The sequence below is a fragment of the Haematobia irritans genome, chromosome 1 (genome assembly GCF_050003625.1).
Source record: "Haematobia irritans isolate KBUSLIRL chromosome 1, ASM5000362v1, whole genome shotgun sequence".
NCBI lineage: Eukaryota > Metazoa > Arthropoda > Insecta > Diptera > Muscidae > Haematobia > Haematobia irritans.
Genome location: NC_134397.1, coordinates 272,073,398 through 272,100,499, shown reverse-complemented (window position 1 = coordinate 272,100,499; position 27,102 = coordinate 272,073,398). Strand labels below are relative to the sequence as shown.

The window sequence follows — 27,102 nt, the reverse complement described above, 5'->3', positions numbered from 1 at the left end:
CAGATTTAGTATAGCTCTCATATATATGAAGCGCCCGATTTCAAAAAAATTGTTTATTCCATATTTGGTCATAATACTCTTAACCAATGCTACTCAAGTTTCAAATTTTTATGTAAATTTCTTCTAAATTTCTTTCAAATCGGTTCAGATTAAATATAGATCTCATATATATGAAGCGTCCGATTTCCAAAAAAAATTTTTCCATATTTGGCCTCATTTAACCGATCTTACTCAAATTCAGCACAAGGTAATCTCCTGCAATATCAACCAAACCTGCTAAATTTCTTTCAAATCGGTTCAGATTTAGATATAGCTCTCATATATATGAAGGGCCCGATTTCAAAAAAATTGTTTATTCCATATTTGGTCATAATACTCTTAACCAATGCTACTCAAGTTTCAAATTTTTATGTAAATTTCTGCTAAATTTCTTTCAAATCGGTTCAGATTTAGATATAGCTCTCATATATGTGAAGCGCACGATTTCAAAAATGTTTACTATTTTTCCAATATTTGGCCATAATACTCTTAACCAATGCTACACAAGTTTCAAATTTTTATGTATTATCCAAACGAATTTAGACTTACATGTAACTCTTGCATAATAATATTGCCCGATTTTTCACGAATTTTGATTTATTACCCACATTAATTGAACGATTTCCTCTTTTTTAATAATGGAATCAATATAAGTTATATATTAACTCTGTTGGTGCAAAACCTACTATAGGTACAACTATATATAATATGTCTGACATTTCTGCTCCAGATTATGACAAAACTCTCATAAAAATGTACCCCTTAATGTTCTTAAGTATGGAAATGCGGTTTATCTCTCAAACCTATATCAATGTTACCCCACAAATGCTTTTGTTTACTAATTCATAGGGGTGGTTTCTATTTTTCTTACTTATTTTTAATTGAAATTTCTTCAATCACAGAAATGATAGTATCAATCCTCAATGTCAATGAAAAAAAATTGATCCAATTAAAAATTTAATTTCTATAATTGATTTTTGCTTCAATTAAAAAATTTGTTGAACCAATTAAATTTTTAGTTAAAAAAAAATTTTAATTAAAATTTTAATTGGAAATATTTTGGTGATATTTTTGTGTGTGCACATTTCTGGAAGATTTACTTTTTTAGTGTATATATCTTTTAGAACTTTATTAATAATTTAAATGATAAACCGTATTTGTCACATGCACATACCCATGTGACATTAATATTTTTTTTATTCTTGCCAAAAAACTTGTAGAATTCTTAACGACGATTTCTACTTGAAAAAAACCGTATTTTCTTAATGTATGCTTATATATTCCTATTCACTTTCAAAACTCACAGAATCTATTTATAGGCGGATTTTTAGGGAAACAAAAGATCTGATTTCATAGATCGTTTGATTTTCACTAGCTTTTTTCTCTTGGGCTTTTATCCATTTGCATACACTGGTACACGAAATAAGACTTCCTGGCCACTTACCATCAATTGATGAGATCTTTCCTCCTCTGGGTATTGTTTAAAAAACAATCATGAATTAAATTTAATACAAATGGTATCAAATGTTATGTGGGGAGGTCATTGTCCCTTGGAAACCTGCCTTATTAATATTCTGATACTTAAACAGTTATACTATCCATGAACTTCCAACGCCTATTCCATAACAACAAAACCAATATCTCTTCAATTTCTTTTCAAAAAATGTCTAGATATGGTTGTTATGATACAGGTGAATTGTCCAAACGGGTTTTCGTGGTCATCTACATAAACTCGTGTTCATTGGTTTTTTGGTATGGGAAAAAAAAGACAAAGTAAGTTTTTAATATATGCTCTCGTTTTCAGCTTTGTTTCTATTTTTGTCAACGTGAAGATACGCATGTTGTCCACTTGGGGTCAATCCCAAATTTAAGAATTACGTTAGTTTCTATTCCAAAGTTTAGAAAATAGATTGGAAAACTAAGCAAGTTAGAAAATATATTCGAAGGCTTAGATTACGTGGCCAGCCTAATGTTGTAAACTGTTGGGAGTCTGTGACATGTTGCATTGTTATACTATGGGAAATCTGACTATTTATTAACTAGTGTTGGCTGCGCCTATTTTCAAGATATAGATAAATTTTCATTGACGAAAAGGGATTTGTTGTTAACAATATTTCTTTTCGAATTCCTATTTTATGCAGTATAGAAGAAGCGTTAACAATTCAAATCGCAAAATTTCATTGAAATCGGTTCAGATTTAGATATAGCTCCCATATATATGTATCACCTGATTTTCCCAAATGTGGCCACCAAACCCTTATTTATTAACCGATCTAACTCATACTTGGAAATATATAATCTTATACAAATCGGTTCATATATATGTATTGCCCGATTTTCCAAAAGTTGACCATAATAGTCTTATGTATTAACCGATCTTACTCAAGTTTGGCGTAAGATAAGATAGTCAGCTCCGTTTGACTTTCTACTTTACTCACTTGTTGCACAAAGATACTTTTTACTCTAAACTAGAGGTGTACACGTGACACGAAATTGTCGTGACTCACGAACATTTTCGTGAGTAATGCTCATATTTTCAGACACGTCGCTGAGGCAAATTACTCAAAAAATTGTTCGTGAATCACGACATTTTTTGTGAGTCACGGTATTTTTCGTGAGTCACGACATTTTCTAGCTTAAGTGTGCGTGAGTACAAATGTTCGATTCGTGAGTGTGCGTGAGTCCTACCAAACAATATCGTGCGTGAGTGTGCGTGAGCGTCAGTAACTATTACTCACGTACACATCTCTACACGTGACTCGAAATTTGCGTGACTCACTCTCATGGCAACGGCGTGAGTGTGCGTGAATGTGATTAACAAATCGAAATGTCGTGTGCGTGAGTAAGGAATTACGTTCACGAAAATATTCCCGCTCACCAACATAAAACGCTTAAGAGTTAAATTCATTTACAATTTTAGTGACACCTGGGATGTTAAGAATTTAATAACGCTGCAGATTTTAATAATGCTCATGTTTTTAGGCACGTCGCTAAGGTAAATTACCCATAAAATTATTCGTGAGTCACGACATTTTTCGTGAGTCACAATATTTTTCGTTAGACACGGTATTTTTCGTGAGTCACGACATTTTTATGCGTGAATGTGCGCGAGTACAAATTTTCGTTTCGTGAGTGAGCGTGAGTCCTACCGAACAATATCGTGCGTGAGTGTGCCTGAGTAAGATGTTTCCGTCGTGAGTGTGCGTGAGTAAACTATTACTCACGTGTACATCTCTACTTAGAGTAGTTTTAATTTAGAAATTTAAGTTTTGGTTAAAAAGTTTATGAAGGTCTTTTATGCCACAGTACAGAGAAACAAATTCCATGAAAATTTTTCCACTTAAAATTTTAATTGAGTTTTAAAAAATATTCAATTAAAAATTTAATTGATTCAACAAATATTTTTAATTGAAACAAAAAACAATCACAAAAGTTGCAGTCGGGTCTACGGCCCGGGGCGGACACAGGGTTTTCAACCCTGTCCAAGGACTACAAACCCCCATTTGGAGTATGCTTATTTCCCGAAAAACTCGAAAATACCAACTCCAAAGGGCTACAACAACAACAACAAAAGTTAATAGTATCAATTAATTTTTTAATTGGATCGATCAATTATTTTTATACCCTCCGCCATAGGATGGGGGGTATATTAACTTTGTCATTCCGTTTGTAACGCATCGAAATATTGCTCTAAGACCCCATAAAGTATATATATTCTGGGTCGTGGTGAAATTCTGAGTCGATCTGAGCATGTCCGTTCGAAACAAGCTATCGACTTGAAACTTGGCACAAGTAGTTGTTATTGATGTAGGTCGGATGGTATTGCAAATGGGCCATATCGGTCCATAATTATATATAGCCCCCATATAAACCGATCCCCCGATTTGGATTGCGAGGCCTCTAAGAGAAGCAAATTTCATCCGATCCGGCTGAAATTTGGTACATGGTGTTAGTACATGGTCTCTAACAACCGTGCAAAAATTGGTCCACATCGGTCCATAATTATATATAGCCCCCATATAAACCGATCCCCCGATTTGGCTTGCGAGGCCTCTAAGAGAAGCAAATTTCATCCGATCCGGCTGAAATTTGGTACATGGTGTTAGTATATGGTCTCTAACAACCGTGCAAAAATTGGTCCACATCGGTCCATAATTATATATAGCCCCCATATAAACCGATCCCCCGATTTGGCTTGCGAGGCCTCTAAGAGAAGCAAATTTCATGCGATCCGGCTGAAATTTGGTACATGGTGTTGGTATATGGTCTCTAACAACCGTGCAAAAATTGGTCCACGTCGGTCTATGATTATATATAGCCCCCATATAAACCGATCCCCCGATTTGGCTTGCGAGGCCTCTAAGAGAAGCAAATTTCATCCGATCCGGCTGAAATTTGGTACATGGTGTTAGTATATGGTCTCTAACAACCATTCAAAAATTGGTCGAAATCGGTTCATAATTATATATAGCCCCCATATAAACCGATCCCCAGATTTGACCTCCGGAGCCCCTTGGAAGAGCAAAATTCATCCGATTCGGTTTAAATTTGGTACGTGATGTTAGTATATGGTATCCAACAACCATGCAGGAATTGGTTCATATCAGTCCATAATTATATATAGCACCCATATAAACCGATCCCCAGATTTGACCTCCGGTGCCTTTTGGAGAAGCAAAATTCATCCGATCTGGTTGAAATTTTGTACGTGGTGGTAGTATATGATATTTAACAACCATGCCAAAAGTGGTCCATATCAGTCCATAATCACATATAGCCCCCATATAAACCGATCCCGAGATTTTGTTTTGGGTCCTCTTGGAGGAGCAAATTTCATCCGACTCAGTTGAAATTTGGTACATTGTGCTAGTATATGGCCGTTAACAACCATACCTAACGAGGTCCATATCGGTCTATAGTTATATATAGCCCTCAGATAAATCGATGCCCAATCACACACAAATTGGTCCATATGAATAATTAATTGTATATAGCCCCCATATAAGCGACCCCCATATTTCAATTCTGGTTCCCTACGTACCGTGCTAAAGTCCATATCGATTCGTAATTATTTGTAGACTTTCCTACACATACTTTTTTTGTCTAATGTATACCACGTAGGGACTAACTCACAATTTAGAAAACGATTTACGATACCACAACCCAAGTAATTCGATTGTGGATGACAGTCTTTCGTAGAAGCTTCTACGCAATCCATGGTGGAGGGTACGTAAGATTCGGCCTGGCCGAACTTACGGCCGTTTATACTTGTTTTAATTGGATCAATTAATTTTTTAATTGATACTATTATTTCTGTGATTGAAGACATTTCAACTAAAAATTTAACTGGATCAATTAATTTTTTAATTGGATAAATTAATTAATTAATTAACCTTCAATTAATTTTTTAATTGATATTATCATTTCTGTGATTAAAGACATTTCAATAAAAAAATAAATTGGATCAATTAATTTCGTGATTGAATCGAAACAAAAAAATTTGTGTGTAAGGAAAACCTAAAAAAACACGAACTGGGTATGTAGTTGGGGTGAAAAACTGCTTACCAAGAGCAATACCGTATGCTTGCAAATAATGACTTACCATCACTGATCTGTTTCGGTTTGTTATTTTATTTTGGCAAACTGCATTGATTGTTCATATATCGATCACGCTTATAATTTAGGTATTTCCCCATAGCACATATATCCTTGCGAAAGTAAATAACATTTCGATTTAATAGTAATTGGTTACCAATTTTGAACTAAGTTGCCTCCAAGATTATTTGGTAACGAAAGGTTTTCCTGAGTGGTTTGGCTCGGTGATTGGCAAAGCCATCACTGAAGAGAAAATATTGGGAACTGTGGAAAAAATCGGTTTGAAGACCAATACCCACAGTTTGCAATCAACAATATTAAGGGCATTTTTTTTTGGTTTAAAGATACTTTTATTAGCAAAATTCTAAAGTTTGCTTCAATTGATCCTAAGAGGGGCGCCTTCGATATTTGCTATGATGGCGATTGTTAATATTATTTCGTATGAAATCGTGTCTTTCGAAAAATATTCCAAGAGTTGTGGTCTTTTATGGTTTCCAATGGTCAAAAATATTCCACCCAAAAGTTTATGCTTTTAAAATATATGGAAGTTTTGCATTTTTGCGAATTCCCTAAATAATAAGATAAAGTAGTCATCAAATTATTAATGATAATAAAAAAGAGTTTGTCATGAATACAAAACGAACCACATACCTATGAACGGACCATCTTCATAATCGTGAACTTGCCACAGATATGTGGTCGTTTTACAAAATTTTGCATTAAAAGAAACCGTTTGTGCAAATGGATGAAGTGACACTGAAAAATTTAATTACTTTAATTTTTAAGTACTCAATGTGAATGTTAAATATGTTGTTTTTTATGGTTTTTGCCAGTTATAACAAAAAGTTGTTTTCAAGAAGGCAACAAGGGGGGGAATGAATAAGAATTGCTATGGGCTGGTACAAGGTAGTAGGTGCGTGTGATTTTTTGTTTGTTTTAGTATAAAAATAAATTAAGTAAACTCTATTTTTAAATAGGTTTATTCTACACTGAAAGAATGTGAATATTTTTGGGGGGTTGCAGTAGGCAAGGGGGACTCCTGCAGGTAAAGGGGCACTCTAACGCACTGTTGTTGGAGTTGGGCGAGTGGAGGGATATGACCGATTGCCCCTTGTTGTTGTGGACTGTATGTTTGGTTACAGAGATCGTCTAATCTCACCAAAGCAAGGAGTTCTTGGACAAGAATAGATGAGAAGAGTTACTTGTGGGATAGAATCTCTCAGGGAGTTCAATCTACACAATTAACATATGTTTACCCAAGTGGACGCGAGAGAAAAGAGATAGAAGAAATCAAGTGAAGTCAGTTCAAGGGAGCAGATTTATTAGGATTGATGTTCCTCACCAATAAAAAAACTGCAGTTTCGTGTAAGGTTGGTAGAAAATTGATCAATTGTAGGTCACACTACCCACCAAGAAAATTAATAATTTATATTTTTATCTTTTAGTACACACAATTCATTTTGATGACATTCGTTGTCAAACTTAACGATTGGTAATAATAATTTTCTAGCTGTATAATTCAAGTTAACATAATTCAAAAAAACGTTACAAATTGCGTTCAATTCAAATATATTAAGTATAAACCCACAGGTTTATACAGAATGTAACATATATTTTATGCTATTTCAAAAAGACTTATCTTCGATATTTATAAATAAAATTTGATTAAATTCTTTTAAAATAATATCTAAATGTATAGTCCATTATCGTAATGTCACTTATCGTAATGTTTCTTCCAATTATTTTATTTTTATAATTTATTTTTATATATAAAACAAGGCTTTGATTCGAAATGATTACCAAAATCTTTAAGTCAGTGTTAAAATGGGATCCTAGTCAACTTCTTTGAGTGTAGTATAGGGTGGAGATTCGTATCTATTTATATTTTTAAAACTTTTTACAATATGTATGATGTATGAAATATTTCTATGAAAACTAATCACCTGTGAATATGTATTCCCTATTTAATTCACACGATACACATACAACGTATATATTTTTTGTTTAATTTTTATGGTTATGACGTCTTTAATATATTTAAGAGAAATGGTATATTCATAGTTAATCACATCGTTATTTTATTTATATACTGAGAGATAAAATAGGGAGAATAAGAGAAATAATTTGTAATAAACTTTGAATTCTCATATTATAACAAAATATAGAGAAAATACCCATAACAAAAAATAAATAAAAAATAATTGGGAAATGTGTCAGGGACTTATGGCCAGCTAAAATGAAAACGAAATCATACTGTTTAAAAATGTATACATTACTGTTTACATCAAAACAGAAAAAATTAATAGATAATTACTTATATTTGGCACACTTAGAAAATAGGCCAAGTGTAAAAAATGGGATCTCAAAAATGAGACATTAGATCTAATCAGATATGAAAGGATATGTATAGGCATGACGTTAAATACCGTCAGATATGATATATGATCTGGCAATATATGTTGGTATATATATTCCTATCTGTATCTTAAGATCAGTCTCATTTTTGAGATCTAACCAGATGCAATTCCATATAAATTAGATGTTAACAATGTTGTTTCCATATTTGGTTCTGGGAGCCAACGTACTGCAATAGTTAGCATGCCCGCCATCGTGAGTTCAAACCCAGTTTCGACCAAACACCAAAAAGTTTTTCAGCGGTGGATTATCCCACCTCAGTGATGATGGTGTCATTTCTTAGTGTTTCAAAGCTTCTCTTAGTGGTTTCACTACAATGTGGAACGCCGTTCGGACCCGGCTATAAAAATTAGGTCCCTTGTCATTGAGCTTAACATAGAATCGGGCAACACTCACTCAGTGATAGGAGAGAAGTTCACCACTGTGGTATCACAATGGACTGAATAGTCTAAGTGAATCTGAAATATAAGGCTGCCACTATACTTAGCATAACCTATTTTATTTTATTTTATTTATTTAACTCATTTTACAACCAAGCCGAAATGGCCATATACGGTTACAGGGATACTCAAAATAAAGAATTACATTAAATTTACTTAAAAAAAAAATTATAAAAATAATTAGGACTACAATCAAGGACTGCAAAAACTTGATATATAATTACACCTTAATACTGAGTATATATCTTACTACTTATATGTAGATTACGTTACAAAAACAATTTGATATATAAATATAAAAATTTATTTCTTGTTGCACTGAAATTTGGTTGAATGTTGGTTGTTGCACTGAAAAAATATTGTCGTGAAGATTTCATGGTTGTGAAGATTTCATGTCCTAAAAATACGAATGCAAATTGTGCTTACCATTTCTCTGATAAAAAGTTTTTTTTCCTTATCCAAAAGTCAATGAAGTCGTTTTGTCTTAAAAATGGGTATCTAGCCTAGAAGACACATTTCTTTGATTGTGACGTTTTATTCTTAGAGTTAGATCCTTGGTCTGGGTCGTAGTGAAATTCTGAGTCTATCTAGCCACGTCTGTCCGTCTATTGAAATCACGCTAACTTCCGAACGAAATAAGCTATCGACTTGAAACTTGACATAAGTAGTTGTCATTGATGTAGGTCGGATGGTATTTGCAGTTTGCAATGGGCCATACACTCAAAAAAAGTGAACCCTACATTTCACTAAAGCCGATTTAGTTATATTTTAGTTCATGAAGTTATTTTGTTTTAAGAAAGTTTACATGACTTTAACAATTTTTTGCGTATGTAAGTTAATTTAACTAAAACAGAGGAACAAAGTATACACTAATGAAGTATAAAGATGAACTAAATTTGTGTCTCCCACAAAATAGTTGAGAACTCTTTAAAATTTGCTAACCAATAATGCGCCCATCAATGCACTTCGTATGGCACTAAAGATATTTTTGCAATTTTGAACTCCAATTTTTTCCTTCCAACTACGAACTTTTCTTTAATAAGTGAAAAATAATAATTTTGTATAATATATTCTCTTGAATTTGTCGAAAATTATTTACTTATTTTTGTGAAATCGGTTTAGTTAAAATTTTCTAAAATTAACTAAAATTTTCTTTACTGGTGGGTTCACTGTCTTTTCAGTGTATCGGATTACTTTTACGTATAGCCCCCATATAAACCGACCCCTAGATTTGGGTTGCGGAGCCTCTTAGAGAAGCATATTTCATCCGATCCGGTTGAAATTTGGTACGTGGTATTACTATATGGGTTCTAACAACCTTGCAAAAATTAGTCCATATCGGTCCATAATTACATATATCTCTCATATAAACCGATCTATAGTATTTACCTCCGGAGCCTCTTGGAGGAGCCAAATTCATCCGATCCGGTTGAAATTTGTTATGTGGTGTTAGTATGTGGTCCACATCCACCGTGGTGCAATGGTTAGCATGCCCGCCTTGCATACACAAGGTCGTGAGTTCGATTCCTGCTTCGACCGAACACCAAAAAGTTTTTCAGCAGTGGATTATCCCACCTCAGTCATGCTGGTGACATTTCTGAGGGTTTCAAAGCTTCTCTAAGTGGTTTCACTGCAATATGGAACGCCGTTCGGACTCGGCTATAAAAAGGAGGTCCCTTATCATTGAGCTTAACATGGAATCGGGCAGCACTCAGTGATAAGAGAGAAGTTCACCAATGTGGTATCACAATGGACTGAATAGTCTAAGTGAGCCTGATACATCGGGCTGCCACCCAACCTAACCTTGTATGTGGTCTCTAACAACCATGTAAAAATTGGTCCATATCGGTCTATAGTTATATAAAGCCCCCAGATAAACCGATTCCCAATCACACAAAAATTGGTCCATACGGGTTCATAATTGTATATAGCCCCCATATAAAGCGACCCCCATATTTCAATTCTTCCTCTCTAATTACCGCGTAAAAGTTCATATCGTTTCTAATTATTTGTAGACTTCCCTATATATACCGGTCTAGATTTAATCTGCCTTTTTTTCTAATATATGTTATAACACGTATGGACTAGCTTAGAATTTAGAAGACGATGTTAAGAAGTTTTAAGATAATTTGACATCGGTAAGTATTGCCACAACCCAAGTAATTCGATTGTGAATGACGGTCTTTGGTAGAAATTTCTACGCAATCCATGGTGGAGGGTACATAAGATTCGGCCTGACCGAACTTAGGGTCGATCATACTTGTTTTCTTTTTTATTATCTTAAATAGTCACCTTCATATATTATAATATAATCAATGGGGCAATGTTTCTTATCTAATGCACAACAAATTTTATCTTAATATATGAAATAGTATAAAAACCAAGATATGTTATAATTATTTTACCTTAGCAATTGATTAAGAATACTTTGGATACAAAGAATAAGTTTAATGAAATATACAGTAGATAACGGGTATAAAAAATGTTTTCTGCATTTCTAAATTTGTTTTTATTGTATATAAGAAAAAAGTGTTGCTTACGAGGGATTGGGCAACCCTAGTGTTGCAATGTGCCAACTCTATCGTAAAGCTTAAAATAAATATAGTTTTATATATTACTATATAATATCTAACATATAACATATATATATATATATATATATATATATATATATATATATATATATATATATATATATATATATATATATATATATATATATATATATATATATATATATATATATATATATATATATATATATATATATATATATATATATATATATATATATATATATATATATATATATATATATATATATATATATATATATATATATATATATATATATATATATATAACTATTAATAAATTAAGAATTAGGAATTTATTTCTGATTATTGTTAACTATTTTATATCAGCATTAATATTCTCATTTCAGTTGCAATTTAATCTATGTAAATTTATTTATGCTGTGAAGTTTCCTTCTACTGTTGCATTTTCAAATCATCAATCAATTCAAAACAAGCCCCTGCGAATAGTGCGTCTACATGTTTTGTGATTGACTTAAAATAACCAACAAACTTCCTAATTGAATCATTTTTAAAATGTTGATGAAAAAACACCTCCTCGTCTAATGTTAATTGAGTCAATTTTCCACATGTAAAGTGGGAATTGTAACTGTGTTATGATATTGCTTTTCGTTTTTTGTTTTTCTATTGAACATTTCATTCCATTTTATAAGGTTTGGGCCGTTGCGGTTGGCACGCAATACACTTGTCTGACCTACCCCCAACTCTAATCGACTGTCTGACTGATTGGCATTTTCGCCAATTGAATGTTTCACGTTAGTTACACTGTTCGATGGTCGAATGAATTGTTTAGAGCAGCGGTCATTTTCATTTGTGATTGCGATGATATGCGGAACGTTGGATGTTTCGTTATAAAATGCTTTTCTCCTCTTCCCTCTTCAAGCATCCAACAGCTGGAAATTTTATTTCTAAATGAATCAATCCATATTTCTCTTCCAAAAAATATTTGAAGCGAATGATGAAACAATTGATGTGATTGTTTGGTCATTTGGTTTATGACAACGAAAACTATTTGTTTATCGGCTTTGCGATGGGAATGACATATTAAAAAAAAAGAATGATTTTAGTCAGTAGCATTGGTTCACTCTAGTATAATCAAAGCAATGAGTTGAAAATAATGTGAAGTTCAGATTGTACTTGGGTAGATACATTGACTCCCATCGAGATTATACTCTACACAACTATGTTGTTACCAAAAACAATAGAGATAAGAAGATGGGAAATTTGCCAAATGTTGCATTGACGGTGCTAGTTCCATACATGTTTTAATTTTTTTATTTTTATTTTGTATATGAAAAACTTAATTTTCTTAATGAAACAATGTTAAATTTTAGGCAACAACAAAAAAACGTTGAATATAAATTTCCATTTCCATATTTATAATGATTATATGTTATAAAATATAAAAAAAAAAATAAAAATTCGATGGCCTAGAAAAGTATTGTCGTAGGTTAGGTTAAAGTGGCGGCCCGGTTAAGATTCAGGCTCACTTAAACTATTCAGTCCATTGTGATACCACATTAAGTAAAAGTACCTATTACATATGGGCATTTCTAGTTTTAACCGCTGAACCTTCCCGATTATTTTCTTCTGTTGAACCAACCAGATTGTTCCAAAAACATTAGCAGACTGCTTAAGTTAACGTTTTCCAGGTCCGCCAGTAATCTAAAGCTATATGCCCCTAAAATTTGCTTACGCCTTACACAAAATGCTGGACACTCACACAAGAGGTGTTTAATTGATTCCTTTTTCCTCTGCATCATGACAGCTCATACAATAGTCATTATACTTCGCGCCAATAGATTTTGCGAAATCACCTATTAAACAGCGACCCGTTATAGAAGATATCAGGAGTGATATTTGACGTCTCGAAAACTCTAGCATATCTAGTGTGCGGTTTATGTTATGTGTCAGACCGGGGACTTATCAGCCAACCTGTTAGCTCCCATATATATGTCCGATTGCAATAAATGGGGTCAGATTGCGTTCATTTACTAACCGATCCGCGTCAAATTTGCTACAAATTAATCCAATTGACCACCCTTTAAGTATGCCAATTTTCATCGAAATTGGTTCAGATTTAGATATAGCTCCCATATATATGTGTCGCCCGATTTTCCCAAATTTGGTCATAAGTCCCTTAGTTATCAACCGATCTTACTCAAAGTTGGCCAAATCTAATTTTTATAGTACTTACTATATGTACAAATTGACCAAAATCGGTCCAGATTTAGCTATAGCTCCCATATATATGTATCGCCCGATTTTCGAAAATTTGGTCTTAATAGCCTTATTTATTAACAGATCTTACTTAAATTTAGCACACAGTAACATTCTGAGATATCTACCAAACGTGCAACATATCATCCAAATCGGTTCAGATTTAGATATAGCTCTCATGTATATGCAGCGTCCGATTTTGAAAAATTTGTCCCCAATAACTTTATTTTTAACCATAGTGACCTCATATATTAACCGATGTTACTCCTCAAATTCAGCACAAGGTAATATGCTGTAATATGAACCAAACCTGCAAAATATCATTCAAATCGGTTCAGATTTAGATATAGCTCTCATGTATATGCAGCGTCCGATTTTGAAAAATTTGTCCCCAATAACTTTATTTTTAACCATAGTGACCTCATATATTAACCGATCTTACTCCTCAAATTCAGTACAAGGTAATATGCTGTAATATGAACCAAACCTGCAAAATATCATTCAAATCGGTTCAGATTTATATATAGCTCCCATGTATATGTAGCACCCAATTTTGAAAAATTTGTCCCTAACAACTTTATTTTTTCCATAGTAGCCTCATTTATTAATCGATCTTACTCAAATTTAGCACACAGTAACACTCTGTGGTATCAACCAAATCGGGAAAAAAATCATCCAAATCGGTTCAGATTTATATATAGCCCCCATATATATATATACATCGCTCGATTTTCCCAAATTTGGCCATAATACTCTTATTTATTAACCAATGTTACTCAAGTTTAAAATTTTTATGTATTATCCGATCGTATTTAGACTTGCATGTAACTCTTTTTATAATAATATTGCCCGATTTTCCTGAATTTTGATTTATTACCCACACTAATTGAGCGATTTCTTCTTTTTTAATAATGGACTCAATATTAGTTATACTCGTGACAAAACTCCCATAAAAATATCGCTCAAACCTATAGCAATGTTACCCCACAAATGCTATGGTTTACTACTTTAGTAGGGGTGGTTTAGGGTATGATATAGTCGGCCCCGCCCGACTTTCTACTTTGCTTACTTTTTTATTCAATTAATTGATTCAATTAAATTTTTAATTGATGTTGTTTGCGAAATTCAATTAATTTTTTTATTTAAACTACAATATCACTATACTATGTTTCAATCACTTTCTATAACTATTCTCCGAGTTTGATTAAGAAATTAATTGTATCAATTATTTTTTTAATTGAACATTTAAAAAATTCAATCATTGACTTCATTGATGTAATGTTTCCAGTTTGATTGAAAGGTTCATAGTATCAATTAATTTTTTAATTGAAAAAGTTCAATCAACTTTTTAATTGGGAATATTTTGGTGATATTTCTTCTGTGTAGGGCGTGCTTTGAATATGATGAGACCTTGGAAGAATCGGGACTTGGTCCAGCTTGGAAACAGGGACTGGAAACAAAATAAGGAAGGCGGGCAAACCTGCATCGTCTTTTCAACCTAACCTAATTCAATATTTATTTTTTTAGTGTACACAATTGTATGCTATCGTGATAAACAGTAAATGTTTGCTGTGATCATTTTTCAATTTTTTTCTTTCTTTCACTCCAAATTTGCATTAAAATTATGTAATTAATAACCACGGTGCAACTACGATTATTTTCCAAAATTACCCACCCCAGATACAAAGCCCTTTTTTGAGGTAAAAGTTTTTCGGTTAATATACTTACTTATACTAACTGTAATGGAGGTAACAGGTTGCGGTAGTTTCAACGCTACAATGAATGGCTAACACCAACTTGTCTAATAATACATGGCCAACAATTACAGCATAGCCGAGACGACCGCAGTAGGTAGCAGCATTATGTCTATGATATGCACACGTGTGTGTTTTTGTTAACCCTATTGTACCTCCAGCACTGTATAATACTGAATGGCTTAAATCAAAATCGATCATTTATTGATGGTTACGATGTTGGTGCCGTTGTGGGTTGTTGGATGGTGTTGATGGAGTTCCCAAAAGAAAACCTATAATAAAGAGGAAACCAAGTAAAAAGATGCTAAAGTCGTTGAAACCGAAGTGCACATACCCTCTATCATGGTAGGAAAATCTTTTATAGGTTAAAGTTTAACAGTTAAAAAAAAAATAAAATTGTTAAAGTCTACTTTGTCACAATTCGTTTTCCTGTACATCTATTGGGAGCCTTAGAGAATATCAGAGACTCCTGGGTCTTCAAGAGATCCCATCGGGTGACCGAAAATAAATATCACCTTGATCAAACAGAAAGCGTTATTTGAATATGTTCAAGTTAGGTAAAGTATGGAGGTGCCACAATTGTATTACCACATGTGGTTAACTTCTCTTTTATCAATGAGTGCTGTCCGATTATATGTTAAGCTCAAAGGAAAAAGTCCTCCCGAACCATTTTTCATATTATAGTGTTTCATATTATAGACAAAAATAAAAAATAATTTCCAAAAATTGTATCCAGATATTTCGAAAGTGCTCAAAAAACATAATTTGACACTGATTTTGGGCAAATATTTGGCTAGTGTGACCATACACTTAGGTGAATTTTGAAACACTCAGAAATGTCACATACCCATGACCTGTTGGTAGAATGCTAACAAACATGGTTGATATTTTACTGTTTGGTAGATTGGTAGAATTCTTGATGTTTTGGTAGATTTTGCAAAATTTTCTCTAGAAGAAAAGATTTTGATATAATTTTCTCTAGGAATAAAATTTTTGGCAAAATTTTCTCTACGAAAAAGATTTTGACAAAAATTTCTATAGAAATACAAATTTTCACAATATTTCACATGCTAACAAACATGGTTGATATTTTACTGTTTGGTAGATTGGTAGAATTCTTGATGTTTTAGTAGATTTTGCAAAATTTTCTCTAGAAAAAAGATTTTGACATAATTTTCTCTAGGAATAAAATTTTGACAAAATTTTCTCTAGGAAAAAGAATTTTCTATAGAAATACAATTTTTCACAAAATTTTGTATAGAAATACAATTTTTCACAAAATTTTCTATAGAGATAAAATTTTGACAAAATTTTCTATAGAAATAAAATGTTGCCTATATTTTCAATAGAAATAAAATTTTGCCAAAATTTTCTCTTGGAAAAAGATTTTGACAAAATTTTCTATAGAAATAAAATTTTGCCAAAATGTTCTCTAGGAAAAAGATTTTAACAAAATTTTCTATAGAAATAAAATTTTCTGTAGAAATTAAATTTTGACACAATTTTCTCTAGGAATAAAATTTTGATAAAAATTTTATTGAAATAAAATTTAAAAAAAAAATCTATAGAAAAGAAATTTTTCTATAGAAATAAAACTTTTATAAATTTTTCTATACAAATTAAATTTTTGCTATATTTTGTTTAAAGTCATTTCATAATTTCTTTTGAAGAAACGTTTTTTTTTTTCATAATAACCACAAAAATTTAATAAAAAAAATGAAAAATAAGATTTTCTTTTTGTATTTGGTGTTTCTTTTGGTAAAATGTTCCTCAAATTTTGGTAAAACATTTTTGGCTCGAGTGGCAACCGTGCATGATAACCATTGCACCACGGTGGTTCCCATTTCGTTATGTCACAAACCTAATGATAAACTTATTATACCCCTGTGCCAGTAGAATACAAAACACCACACACATGCACACCAAATCGGTCAAAAGCGGCAACAAGTGAAAATTGGTAGGTTCGTTGTTGTCGCTCATTGATGACAGGTTGATGGGTGTCCAATGCTTACTTGCTTATTTCGTGGTTAAAAGAATGGACAAATTATTGGAATTCCATTGGGTTGTTTGGGCTGCAGAGTATGCGTGTTTGGGTGTGCGTGGTGTTTTTTTCCTACTCTTCAATTTCATTATATTTCGCTTGCAATTGACGCAATTTTAATTTTCGTGATAATTTTTTATGTTTCCAATACCCCTCTCCATAATAATTATAGTAGCACTTATTAACCAAAATAAAAGCGAAATTTTTTTCTTTGACCATTTGGCGACGGAATCAAGGTTTCCTTTGAGATATTTGTTTTTGGCTTCTGCCAAAAACGTACACACATTCGTAATTTGTACGTTTCGATATGAAATTGAAACTAGTCCATTGCAAATATGTAGATAGCATTCAATAGCCAACTAATCCATGGCTAGACATTGTTTCTGCATGCGTAACGTAGCTTCTTCCACCTACCAACCAACTATCCACAATGGCTAGTGAATGCTTAAGCTGAAATGTTGTTGATAAACACAACATTGACCCATTCAGTTATTTTGTTTATTGGGAAAACTTCCAAGAAACCTTGAAAAACAAAACCTTTTTGTGGGAAGAACATTCTTAACGATAACGAAACTAGGTTTTCTTACGTGGGGTGTAAATGTTGTTTTATTTCTTTTATTAGATATTACAATGTCACAAATTTAAATTGAAGAAATGTTGCCCGGTTCAAAAGAATTGCACTAAATAGACATTTTTATTATATTTTGTATTTTCCAATGAGTCCCTCAAAACCGCGTAAACCAAAACTAAAATTAAAAAAATATATATGTATTCAAGGAACGTATTTAAAATAATCTCTTGTAGACTCTGCTTTTGTTGAACATTTTTCAGTTTTATAGCAAAGTTAAAAATATTTTCATAATTAAGGACACAATAATATGGAAGAATTGTTTCAAATTTTGTAGGAGATTTTACCTCCGTTCAACAGAATTTTCTTTTATGTAAAAATTCGCATTTTTGAAGTCGAATCACCTAATTCTTAGAGCAAGATCCATTCGCTGAAGTCAAGAAGCTTTCATTCCAAAAAAACCCCAATAATGGGTAACCATTATTTATGCCATTTTTTAATTGGGGATTTTTGGGAATGAAAGCTTCCTGACTTTTTATGAGAAATGTATATTACTATTATATATTATAATTATAATACGTTAAAAAGTTATTTCTATCTTATAATATTAATATCAATTAATAATTAAAAAAGTGCGTGCTATAACGGAATTCGTTAACACGAGGACAAAAAACGTTAGCATTTTCACAGATTTCCGAAGGACAGTGAAGGTAATATCAGATATTACAGTTCGATCCCTCAGAATATGGCGGGATCCTCATCATATGGGTGAGGAATAAGAGGAAACGTAAAGACAGTTTAACTAGCGATAAGATCTAGGACAATTGGGAACCACCGTGGTGCAATGGTTAGCATGCCCGCCTTGCATACACAAGGTCGTGGGTTCGATTCCTGCTTCGACCGAACACCAAAAAGTTTTTCAGCGGTGGATTATCCCACCTCAGTAATGCTGGTGACATTTCCTCTAAGTGGTTTCACTGCAATGTGGAACGCCATTCGGACTCGTCTATAAAAAGGAGGTCCCTTGTCATTGAGCTTAACATGGAATCGGGCAGCACTCAGTGATAAGAGAGAAGTTCACCAATGCGGTATCACAATGGACTGAATAGTCTAAGTGAGCCTGATACATCGGGCTGCCACCTAACCTAACTTAACCTAGGACAATTGGGAAGTGAACTTAGAGAACGCAAAGCCAAAAGGAGTAATGCGGGTCGATTTGGATGAATGGGCACGGGAGACAACTAAAATAAATACTATAGGAGCAGCGGATAATGTTGGGCGTGTTTTGAGGACGATGAGACTTTGTAACACTACCTTTGTCACTGCCCTGCCTATACTAGGCAAAGAGTTAACCATATCGCTGAAGAGAACCTAACCCAGCTTGGAAAAAAATTAGGGAATTCGGAGTTCCTTGAATAAAAAAGAGGATACGATGGTAAGAAGAAAGAAAAGAGCACATCAAGCGGAATACTGGCTTAGGTATATAACCTAACCTTACCTAAATATATTTACTTTTATTCATACACCGAAAAAAAAGTTTACTATTTTTTATGAAAAATGAACTAACCCATAGTAAGAATGACCATGATTTGGCGCCAAAGATTTTTTTCATCTAGATAAGTTCATGATTTTCTTATAAATTAGTTCATGTATTGCATCGTATTTTAGTTCATTATTACTATGCTGTGGGAAGAATATAGTTAAACTAATTCAAAATATTCCTGCTATCCGGAAAAATGAACAATTTTTTGGGAAACTTGTATTAAGAAATTGGTTTGAAATAAGCTGTTTGTCGGTATAATTTTCCAAAAAGTAGAGAAATTGAGGAATGAAAGGTACAACAAGCCTGTATACAACTAAGAAATTTTTCGTACAAAACAAGTCAATTTTCTATAACCACCAGCATTTTATTTCAAAAAATTATTATTATATTACACAAAACTATGGCTTATGATATACAATAAAGGAAATATTTTTATTCGTACGTTGGATGCAGTTACTTGTCGGTAGTTAGTAATTGCTTATTCAAAAGAGTAATATTCAATGTTATTAGGACTAACTAATTAATTTAAATGTCCATGTTTTCTATCCATATGAAAGATATATGCGGCATAAGTTGCTATTTTCATTGAATTGTTGTCCAATTTCATCGATTTTGGCTAACTTTTGTTGGGCGGATTTGTCTTATAAGCATCTGAAATTGCAAAGTTATACAAAATATAAGAAAAATATTATCGAATTCTATTGTTCATATTTTTAACTTACGGCCTTCAAGAGTATTTTCTAGAGCCAATAAAGATGTCAGCTTAGTTAGCATTAAACAGTAAGAATACTCGAACAAATTACCATTACAAGGCCTGTCTACCTGCAAATAAAAATAATTATTTTTAATAAATTGAAATTTTGGTTTTATTAAAAACGGACAAAATACCGTTTATAGAAAAACTTACCACATTGAAAAATCCATCCAGTAGGTACATTATTAGAATCACATCCATGGACTAATGGGGCGTTATTGAAATTATTCTCAGAATATATTTGAAATAAAAAATATTATAAAATTAGACATTATTTCCACTTTTCAGTATAGCATTTAATATTTAAGGTGGATATTAATTTCGAGTTTAGCGGCTAAAATCGAAATTTTCATGATAAGTTTTCTTTAATAATCCATTATAAAACAAGTATATACGGCCGTAAGTTCGGCCAGGCCGAAGCTTATGTACCCTCCATCATGGATTGCGTAGAAACTTCTTCTAAACACTGCCATCCACAATTGAATTACTTAAGTTGCGGTAATGCTTGCCGATGGCAAGGTATCTTAAAACCTCCTAACACCATCTTCTAAATTGTATGTAAGTCCATACGTGGTATATATTAAATCAAACAAGTATATACGGCCGTAAGTTCGGCCAGGCCGAAGCTTATGTACCCTCCATCATGGATTGCGTAGAAACTTCTTCTAAACACTGCCATCCACAATTGAATTACTTACGTTGCGGTAACGCTTGCCGATGGCAAGGTATCTTAAAACCTCCTAACACCATCTTCTAAATTGTATGTAAGTCCATACGTGGTATATATTAAATCAAAAAATATCGATCCAATACGTATATAATTCAGTTTGACAAAGTAGACATAAAATTTTGACAAAATTTTCTACAGAAATAAAATTTTAACAAATTTTCTATAGAAATAAAATTTTCACAAAATTTTCTATAGAAATAAAAATGTTGACAAAATATTCTATAGAAAGACAATTTTGACAAAAATTTCTACAGAAATAAAATTTTAACAAAATTTTCTATAGAAATAAACTTTTGACAAAATTTTCTATAGAAATAAAATCTTGGTATATTATTTGTGGCTCGACCATGATTATGAACCGAATAAAATTTCAACAAAATTTTCTATAGAAATAAAATTTTGACAAAATTTTCTATAGAAATAAAATTTTGAAAATGATGAAAATTTTATTATGAACCGAATAAAATTTTAACAAAATTTTCTCTAGAAATAAAATTTTGACAAAATTTTCTATAGAAATAAAATTTTGACAAAATTTTCTATAGAAATAAAATTTTGACAAAATTTTCTATAGAAATAAAATTTTGGTAGATTATTTTTGGCTCTAGTGGCAACCATGATTATGAACCGATATGGACCAATTTTTGTGTTATTGGACCAATTTTGGTATGGTTGTTAGCGACCATATACTAACACCACGTTCCTAATTTGAACCGGATCGGATGAATTTTGCTCCTCCAAGAGGCTCCGGAGGCCAAATCTGGAGAATGTTTCATATGGGGGCTATATATAATTATGGACCGATATGGACCAATTCTGGCACGGTTGTTAAAGATCATATACTAACACCATGTTCCAAATTACAACCGGATTGGATGAAATTTGCTTCTCTTGGAGACTTCGCAAGCCAAATCTGGGGATCGGTTTATATGGGGGCTATATATAATTATGAACCGATGTGGACCAATTTTTGTATGGTTGTTAGAGACCATATACCAACATCATGTACCAAATTTCAGCCGGATCGGATGAAATTTGCTTCTGTTTTAGGCTCCGCAAGCCAAATCTGGGGATCGGTTTATATGGGGGCTATATATAATTATGGACCGATGTGGACCAATTTTTGCATGGTTGTTAGAGACCATATACCATGTACAAAATTTCAGCCGGATCGGATGAAATTTGCTTCTGTTTTAGGCTCCGCAAGCCAAATCTGGGGATCGGTTTATATGGGGGCTATATATAATTATGGACCGATGTGGACCCATTTTTGCATGGTTGTTAGAGACCTTATACCAACACCATGTACCAAATTTCAGCCGGATCGGATGAAATATGCTTCTGTTAGAGGCTCCACAAGCCAAATCTGAGGGTCCCTTTATATGGGGGCTATACGTAAAAGTGGACCGATATGGCCCATTTTCAATACCATCCGACCTACATCGATAACAACTACTTGTGCCAAGTTTCAAGTCGATAGCTTGTTTCGTTCGGAAGTTAGCGTGATTTCAACAGACGGACGGACGGACGGACGGACATGCTTAGATCGACTCAGAATTTCACCACGACCCAGAATATATATACTTTATGGGGTCTTAGAGCAATATTTCGATGTGTTACAAACGGAATGACAAAGTTAATATACCCCCATCCTATGATGGAGGGTATAAAAATTATCTTTATAAAAAACTTGGTTTGGGCTATTCTCCATCAAGTTTTATGTAAATTTGTATCGAAGACGTACAGTTTTATACTTTTCTTAGTGATTTTTTTTTTAATTTTAGCGGCTAAACTCGAACTTAGTACTCACCTGTAGGAATTGCTGTAACATAAAAAATATAGATTCAAAAACAATTGTTACATCTCCAACCTGTGATCCAGATGTAGAATAAATATAAATCATCCTATTACCACTCATGTGTATATTTTTATGTAAATCAATTAAAAATCCGTACTAATTTTAAACTATTAACAGAAATATACAGTTCCTTAATCTGTTATTTGTTTTTTATCAATAAAAAGCGTTTTTGATTACTCTAACATCACATCATTCACTTCTCAGTTTCTAAAATATATTTTCATTAATAAACACCAATACCGCACGTACAATTTTGCAAAATTAAATCCACGTGTGCACTTCATAAATGCATCAACAGAACTGAATGCAGCAATAAAACTCAAAGACACAAATAGTCATAAAGGATACATACCGTAAAGAAAAACAACTCCACACACACACACGATCCCTTTCTGATCTCGCTATTGCAAGAAAACAACTCTCACCACAAAAGATACAAACAACACACAAGGAACATTCCATTGTCTCTAGAATCAAAACAACCAACAACAGCATAAATGACGCAATAACAAACACAAACAATCATACGAGATATACACAAAATGTCTCTAAAAACTCCCTCACATGATGCACGCACATTTTGCAGTAGCACGTTTATTGATTAGTTGGAATTCTATCTATAAGTTAAGGTAAAATATATACCAAATCTATGAGGAATCTCTAAAAAATTATATACACCCGTCAAGGATTATATTAACTACTTTTTATTCTACTTTATCTAAAATGTTCAATGTGAGGAAAAACACTCCAACTTATAATAAAAAGGGAAATAATCTGTAGTTAGCCATTGTACGAATCGGTAATGTCGTTAAGTTAATTTTTACTACAAAAATTTTTTTCCATACAAAAATTTTTCTTAGTAAATTGTCCACATTTCGTAGTAAGATTTTTATATTGTCCGTGTATTTTTATAATAGAATCAACGATGCATTAACTTCTGTGTTGGAAATTTATTTAAGGAAAAATCCTTCCCATTTCTTAGTTAGTGAACTAAAAAACATTTACTGAATTTTTATAAGTTTTCCTTTAGCTAAGTTAATTTTCGTTGTGGTTACGAAAAATGAACTATATTACAGTAAATTTGTTGAACTATGTGAAAGTTACAATGGTCCTTAAATTTACAAGACACTTTTTTTTCTGTGTAGATACCAATTTTGTCATGCTCTACGCACTGGAAGCGGTATTGTTGAAAATGGCGATAAAATTACTCAAACATTTGTTTAAGAATTGCTCAATTGGGAAGTTTTTATCGTCAGGAAATACGATGTTCGTTGCAGCTGAAATAATTTGACATCTTTAACTATTTGATAGCTACTAAAGCTGGACTTTGCTCAATTTGATCCTTTACTCGCCAAGATTCTTTTGACAACCACAATGGCATTTGGCAAAGCTGCCAGTATAATTATAAATATTTATGGTGTTATACACAAACAATAGACCTGTTTTCTTTTAGTACTGGATGCCGTATTTGTTTGAGTTATCTAAACCTTCATAGCACTGGTGTTCTATCTAATCTATCTCATCAGTGCAAATCTCACCGGTGTTGCCAGATTTAATTTTCGAAAAGTGACGTTTCTTTCATTCACAAATTTGTACATGTTCTGGATAAACGAGTACTCTGTTTTGTTTTAGTCCCTTATGGTTTGGTTATTCAGTACTAAAAGAAAACAAAACTAATATTTCACTTTAAGATCGTCTGATTCTGATATGTCGTGACAGCTGTCTTGTAATTAATTTAATTTTATTTTAATTCGAATTGGTTGAAAACTTATATCAATGGTGCCCCCCCTCACTTCAATTTAATAATAATCTAAAATATATCCAACAGAGTAGGTCTAACACTGAAGCTTTACTCGTGCGTATATTAACTTATTTTGCTACTTGATTCGAAAATGTTAAAATTAAAATGAAATATACATGTATTTTTTTCTATGAAATATTTCATTTGTGATTTATTTAAATCGTATGATAATTAAATTTATTGAGATTGTTATTTTGAAGAAATTGTTGAATATAAAAATATTTGGTGTGAATGTTTTTATTTACGTTAAGAAAACAAAACTATAAAAAAACATATTACGCTTCGCTGTCCATCATAAAATGATGATGTCCATTCTTGTTTTATACCAAAAAATCTAAATGTATAAATTAAATCTTTAAAACGATCTTAATGTTCGAAAAGGTATTCTTTGTACTTTGCATCTCTACTTTCCATACAAAGAGATTCATTAAAGGCATCTCGCTTTTACTACATTTATTATTTTAAGTACGTAAACTGGACTGGTTTTTCTATAAAATGGCTGTATATGTTATCCAATGTGTAATTAATATTAATGAAATCTTCTTTTTATTTTTACTTTCAGGTTGTTTTTATAATTTAGGTAAGTTAAATAACTTACAATTAAGAACGTAATACCTGCCATCATGAAAATGTGGTAATCAATTGTTTAACAAGGAAGTTTATTACCGCGATATAAAATATACCAGTTTTAATACATTTTAAATTGGAAAGTTTCATAGTAATTTAGATTGACATTGAGGAACATATCCTGAACAACTACACCCTCAACAAAACAAAAAAATTGTTTCTGCACATATACGCCCAATCATATTCTGCTTCAAGCATACACAGAAAAAAATTCCGTAGTTAAACTAACGCTAAATGTAACTTACTTTTATTGCAAAAAAAAAAAAAAATAATAATAATAAAATAAAATAATACAAACAAATTGTAGTTAAATATTATTTTTATTTTCGAAATTTTCCACAGCTGAATGAAATCTTACTTTTTTTTAGGATTTCTCAAACATTTTTGGTATAAAGTTAGTATAAAAATAGTAAAATTTGGTTAACAGTCTCTTTAAAATGTCGACGAATAAACTATGTTTTAATCAATAATACCACAGTACAGAGAAATTAAATAATTAAGGGAACAACAAACCGTTGTAATATTATGACAATTTTTTATACATTAAAAGTAAACTTTCTTTAAGCAAAAGCACTTTATTATAAAAACATATGATGGAAGTTCTTAATACTCGCTGTTTGGTCATTTTGATTTATCCTTAGTTTTTTTATTCATCGTAAGTATATTTTTCACATATCTTGCTACAAAAATGGAATAATGAAAATCGTTAAACATGTAATAACATATAGTTTTTTAATTCTTTATATTTTATAAAATTGTGTAAGGAATTCAACTTTTCTTAGGTAGACGTATCTCATAAAATTTGTACCTGAAACAATTAGAGAAATAATGAAATGTCATGTGATATACAGGCAAAAAAATAATTCTTTCCTCCCAAACGAAATTTTTGGACAAACACCGACCATTTTCTCTTCGCTGTAAGGAAGTTTGTTTGGAACAAAAATATAGCCTTTTTGCGATAAACATCGACTCTTTACAGGATGTGACAACAATTTAATAAAGAATAATTTTCTGGCTATGCCCTTAGCCTCATTCCTTCCCATTTCCATATAGGTTACAGCACATTTTACACACGAAGAAAAAACGTTTAGAAAACGTTTTTCTTTTGTTAGAGTTTTTTGAATTTCTTCGAAAATTTCAAACGTTTATAACCTTTTGGTAAGGTATGTTTCAGTCAAATAAAGTTTCTTTATATCGGCTCGTGGGCGCCGAAAACTATACTTTAAAATATAACAGCATGTCTGTTTGCGCTGTTTGTTCGTTGATGACTATAACGACAATTGTCTGTTGTCGACAATAAGAGCTACGTAGATCAGTGGATAGAGTGATGGCTTACAAACTGTATGGTCGGCGGTTCGATTCTCCGTCCAGGCGAAAGGTCCAATTTAAAAAAAAATCAATTTCTTCCACATTGTTTGTATTACAGAAGATGGTGCTAAGAACTAAAAACCTCCTCGCGGGAGTGAGAAAGATGCAATTAGCCAGAAGAGATTTTTTTTATGTGAAATGAAATTGAATGTAATTGTTTTTACATCCTGTAAAAGAATCACAAAATATACGCTTTTCTTCCAAATAAACTTCCTTACAGCTAAAAGCTAATGGGAAACTATATTTGTTTGTAACGTGTAACGCCGTCTAACGGAACCCGATGGAATTATATATCATGCGATATACACGCAAAGAAAAACAACGTTTGGAAAACGTGTACCGAAAACGTTTTTCTTTTGCTAGAGTTTTTTGAATTGCTTCGAAAATTTTAAACTTTTATCACCACAAAAATTCGTTTGTTACAAAGGTTTTATTTTTTCAATAAAAAAGTTATTTTTGAAACAACAACACAGTCCATTTCGTTTATATCAAACACTGTTCTTTTCTCACTTTAGGTCTTTAATAAGACACATTTTACAGTTCAAAATTTAATATAGTACAATGTAATGTTGAACATTATTTTGGAATCTTCCAAACATATCTGGAATATATGTAAAAAAAAAAAACTTTGGTCGAAGCAGGGGTCGAACCCACGACCCTTGGCATGCAAGTCGGACGTAGCAACCACTGCTCCACGGTGCCAAACTAAATGTTTGTTTCTGTTAAATAAACTTTGTTTATTCGGTTCGTGGGCG

At 32.2% G+C, this 27,102-nt stretch overlaps 1 protein-coding gene across 1 annotated transcript in view; it reads left to right on the top strand.

The window, feature by feature from the left end:
- The window catches only part of LOC142224684 (very long chain fatty acid elongase 7), a 107,694-nt gene that overhangs the window by 11,954 nt on the left and 68,638 nt on the right, over positions 1-27,102 (top strand). The window contains exon 2 of the mRNA XM_075294488.1: positions 24,915-24,932. The gene's annotated coding sequence lies outside the window, so the exon portion shown is untranslated. The remainder of the gene's footprint in view (positions 1-24,914; positions 24,933-27,102) is intronic.